This window comes from Nannospalax galili, unplaced genomic scaffold, assembly GCF_000622305.1.
Source record: "Nannospalax galili isolate Female #2095 unplaced genomic scaffold, S.galili_v1.0 scaffold303, whole genome shotgun sequence".
NCBI lineage: Eukaryota > Metazoa > Chordata > Mammalia > Rodentia > Spalacidae > Nannospalax > Nannospalax galili.
This window is the reverse complement of record NW_008349353.1, coordinates 454,941-460,298: the sequence shown is the minus strand read 5'-3', so window position 1 is coordinate 460,298 and position 5,358 is coordinate 454,941.

The window sequence follows — 5,358 nt, the reverse complement described above, 5'->3', positions numbered from 1 at the left end:
TTAAAAGCAGCAGAGTTTGGTGTGGTGATGCATACCTTAATCCTAGCAGTTGGGAGGCAGAGCAGGTGGTTATCCAGTCTGGGCTACATAAGTAGTTCCATTTCTGTAATCAGATAAAGTCCTCACCAGGACCTGACCAGACCATACTGTAACCCTGATCTACTTGCAGCTTCAGGGATGTGGAAAATGCATTTCTCTTGTTGATAAGTTACTCAGACTTTGATAAGCTGTGATAGCAGATGAGACTGACTGAGAAGATTGTCAGTATTCTCTGGTGAATTTGCAAAATAAAGAAGATATGAGGAAATATGTTTCAGAGAATAATTTTTTACTCTTCAAATGAGGATAATTGTGGCGTATTAAACATTTTTATATCAATGTCAAACTAACCAGGTAGAAAAGGAATAAATTGGAGACAAGAAACTGGGTTGATGGGCTTAAATGGATACAAAAATATGGATCATAATGTATTCCCAAAGTAAAAGAAATTATCCATACAATCATTTATCTATGTTTTTCTTTGAGGACCTGAAACAATTTTGAAAAGAAAAAGAGATAATGCTCTTCAGTTAAAATTCTCTGTCTCTGCTGTTGCTATTATTACCATCATTTGTAACTGTTGCCTGTTCTTTTACAAGTTTGTCTTGCTATTGTCTAGGCCTAGATTGGGTTCAAACCTTATTCACCAGTCTTTGCTGGATGTTAGCTGACTAACCCATGCACTTAGAAAAAGCATTAATAATAACACTAGCATCTATTAAAGCAGTTCTAGCCCTATGTATACGTCATCGCTTATGGTGCTACCAGACTTCCAACAGTGAGTAAGCACTCCTGTCTTCCCTTCCTACTTCAGAGAATTAGCTCTGAAAAGAGTTTAGGAATTGCGAGCTTCTCATCTGCTTCCAACTTCTCAAGATTTCACTCTAAAACATTTCCAGGCGAAATACACAGAGTCCTTTGCTGAAAATGCAGAAAGCTAAGATGTGTTCTTCACTGTGATCAGGTGTGAGCCAATTGCCATCCGTTAGATCATCAGGTACACTTAGAACCTCAGCACATCCTTATCCTCATCTCAGAATAAATGCAGTAGACCTTGGCATTGCTCTTTTTCCTTTTTTCTCTTTAAAAAATTTTAATTGAATATTTCTGTATTTCATACAATATACCTTGTTCATATTTAGACCCCTCCCCTATCTGCAACATCCATAGCGCCATCCCCCTGCCTGATTTCATGCATTTTTCATATATGATAAGGCCTATCTAGTCAAGTTTGTGTCCTCAAATGTCCCTTGGTGTGAGTCCATCCACCAGAGCCCAGTCAACCTATCTAGCATCACTATCTTAAAGAAGACCAACACTCCCTCATTCAGCAGCGATTAGTTGCAAATAGTTCCTCAGCTAAGGTTGGAGCTTAGTTCCTAATTCCCTAATTCTATGCTGGGATTTTGTCTGGTTGGAGTTTGCATGGGTCTTTTGCATGTTGTCAAGATTGCTGTAAGTTCATATGAACATCTTCCCAGCCACCTGGAAAACTCTGTTTCCTTGTTGTCACCCACCACCCTCTAATAAATTTCATCTTGCCCACTTATGCCATCAGGCATTCTCTCTTTTTATGATTTGACACTGATTCATTTTGTCTGAAGCTAGATCTGAGTACTCTCATAACCCCTTGCTCTGTAAAAATATTTCCACCTTCTCTCTTCTCCTCTGTAAGTCAACACCACTCTCCTCCAGACTTATCGCCTAGTGCACCACTTGGCTATATTCTTGCTTCATTTTCATGCAGAAAACATGGGTATCACCCTGATTCCAGCATCAGTGGTACTGGTGTCTGCTTCATCACCACTCCCCTCAGCCCCATACATTTTAATTTATGCATGTGGAGGGTTGGATGAAAGGCTTGCTTAAGTTGGTGCCAACTCCCTAAACCTACAATTTCTTCATAAACTTAGCCTGAGTTTCCTGACTACCGTTTATTCTGGCATTCAGACCCCAAGTTTGCAGTTTTCACCCTTAGTGTTCAAGTATTTTGTACTGAGTACAATTTATTGCCGAATGAGCCAGTATTTGTATTTTGTACATTTAAATATAGGATTTATGACATGATACTAATTCTTGGCAAGTGAATTTGCCAAGTGAACTAATGTGTAAGAATTTTGAATTTTCTATTCTGTTATGTTTTATTCCAGTATTTTCTCTTCTCTTCTAAATTATGGTCAAATCACAGAAAATGAATTTATACTTACTAATAAGGTTATCACTAACAATGTGAAAAACAATGCTTTGACTTGCTAGCAATATTCCAATTATAGAAATGACCCAAAGAGAGGGACATTAAGTATTAAATAAACCCCTATACCTCCTATCAATCAATGGTAAATCACACAGAAATTACTGGCATTTGATAGTTGAATCATAGGACAATTTTTATTGAGGAACTATCTAGTTGCTGCTTTGTTTTTGTAAACTTGGTTACAAGATACATGGAGCAGATAATTTGTTTTATTAATCAACAAAGCCCTTGTATGTAAGCAGTTGGTAGTATGTAATAGACTCTCAGATATATGTTTAATGTATTAATCAATGCATGAATTCATATTTAGAAGATGCATTGAAGGTTATTGCTCATTTATGTTGTCTATCTTCATTAAAACCTGTTAAGTATGCCTTTATGTTTTAGTCACTATGATTATTTCTCTTTACATTATGCAATTGATTCAAACCAAGCTTTATTATTAAGGAGCTTCCAAACTATTAGAGTTTGTGATTTCTGAGTGTTAAAAGATTTAAAGATTAGTATATAGCCCCTTGTAATAGATGTCAAGCAGTGTGCAAGTATTTAAAGACCACCTAATTGTGCCAAACTCTGTTCTAGATACTGGAAACAGAATGATACTGTCAAGAAAAACACATTCCAAGAAGATGGTAGAAAAAATAAAAACAAATAGGCAAGACCATGCAGACAACATCAAGCACTATAATAAAAGAAAACATGGCTAAGAGACAAGAAGTGAATTGAGACCAATTTGAAAGGAGAATCTCCAGCTTGTCACAGCTTCTCTAAAACCTTATGAAAATCAGCAGGAAATTGAGGTATTAGGAAAACTGGCAGGAACAATCAAAGGTTACCCTTCCCCATCTCAGTTCTGAACAACAAAGCTTGCATCTTTCAAAGTTTGGAGGAGAATAAAGCTTTTGCTGCTGCTCATTGATCCTCTATGAAATAAAAAAGAAATGCACACAAGAATTTCAGACAAGAAGGAAAAGAAACAGATCTTTGCCTCATTAAGCAACCAAGGTTAGTACAAAATATTTTGCTGCAAAAGAGGACAGCATATTAAATTGACCTAAGTTTAAAGGAAAACGATTGCCATGACTTGCATTTCTCATATCAGAGCAATTTAGATAGGAAATAACCAGTAAGCAAACATTGTGTATTATAAATGAAAGAATCCTGAAAGGATTATTGTCATCTTTTTTTTTTCACTGAACACATCAGCAGGAAAATTATTCAGCCTGAGGCAGGGGAAACAAATATCATCAAGTACAACAATTGCTGTTTGGGTCTTTCACTTCCTCAAGGACTGTCATGTTTTCAATACTCATTCCTTTGTATGTCGCCTTTCCGTACAAGTCTTTATGTCTTGTATGCACTCAGTCTGTTCAGTTTTTTTTATTATTGTTGCCTTTGTGAACTTCTAGTCTCAAGCAAAGCAAGGATGATTGCTTTTCCTGAACTAATATTTTGAGGCAAAAAGTAAATATAATGCACCTTGAAAAACTTAAGGCAGATGTACGTAACAGACTGTTTCTATGTTCATAGTCTTTAGAAATTATATTTGATTTTCGTGACTGACTAAAAAATAATATTTAAGCAAATCTAGGAACATGCTAAATTGAAAGGCCTCATTAAAATCAATTTCTATGGACAGAAAACATTCATTTAGGATCTACTCCCCTCTATTTGCTTATTTTGCTTAGATGAGATCATTTCTGATCTTACCAACTCATTTCCCAGGCTCTCAAGTTAGTGACTCTGACTGGATTTAGCTAGTCTAACAGACTTGTAAGAGATAGTGAGGCCTGATTATTTCTTGCTCTTGGATTTCTGGCACTCTCCCAGAATGTTGCTTCCAGTAATACCTACATTACCTCATGTGGCTCTGACTCCTTCAAGACAGAACTAGCTAATCTGGCTGTTTTAGATAACCCTTGTTCATAGCACTAATAAGATGATCTCTTTCTTTTTCTTTGTCTTTTCATTTTTCACATATTTTATTAATCACTTTTATTTTGTGTGTCTGAGTGTATTGCCTGCATGTGTGTAAGTGCACCCATATTGTACAATGCCCACAGAGCTCAGAAGAGGGAATGTGATCTCCTGGACCTGGAGTTATGGAAGGTTGTTAGTCACCCCATATGGGTGCTAGAGACTGAAACTGGGTCCTCTGCAAGAACAGCCAGTGCTCTCAACCACTGAGCCATTTCTCCAACACCCTCCTTTTCAACTCTATCCAAATAGTTCTACGGTTCCTAATACCAGATTATAGTTTCCAGAAATGTTCTGGATTTTGAAACACCACAGATATGAAACTAGATATTTAGGAGGATCATATCTAAACCAGAGTCATCTATATTTTACTTATCCTTATGCATATAACCTGAAGCAATTTTAGACAAATGACATTATGCTGCACATGAGTGTATAGTCTTCTCTTTTACTCATATACACATATACCTATATTTTTCCCAGCCAGGCCAAAATTTAACGAAAGTTAAAGAGTTCTATAAATATTCTTTATAGACTTCTGGAAAAATTATTTTTATAATGCTTGATGTGCAACCATAAGAGGAAGTTTTTAAAAATATTTCTGCATGTACATAAGTGCACCTGTGTCATGTCGTGCAATGCCCGTGGAGGACAAAAAGGCTGTTGGATCTCCTGGAACTGGAGTTACGGACAGTCGTTAGCTACCATGTGGGTGCTGGGATTCGAACCCAGGTCTTTTGCAAGAACAGTCAGTGTTCTTAACTGCTGAGCCACCTCTCCAGCCCTGAGGAAGGTGTTCTTATTCATTTGTAAGAAACTGAAAATTCTCATAAATTTCTCTGTCATTCTTTTGGAGTACATTTTTGGTTTTGTGGTTTTTCTTGTTTGTTTGGTTTTGTTGTTTTCTGTAATGGATACGTTCTCTATATTTGATTGTGCAAACTGGAGAGAGAGTTGTGCTTTGAGGGAGAAAGGGAGTGGAAGAAGCAAAGATGAAAAGAGAGGAAACAAGGATAAACACAGAGGAGGAGAAGGAAGAAGAGATAGGGGACAAGGAGGAGGAGGGGAAGGGGGAGGAGGAGGGTAGG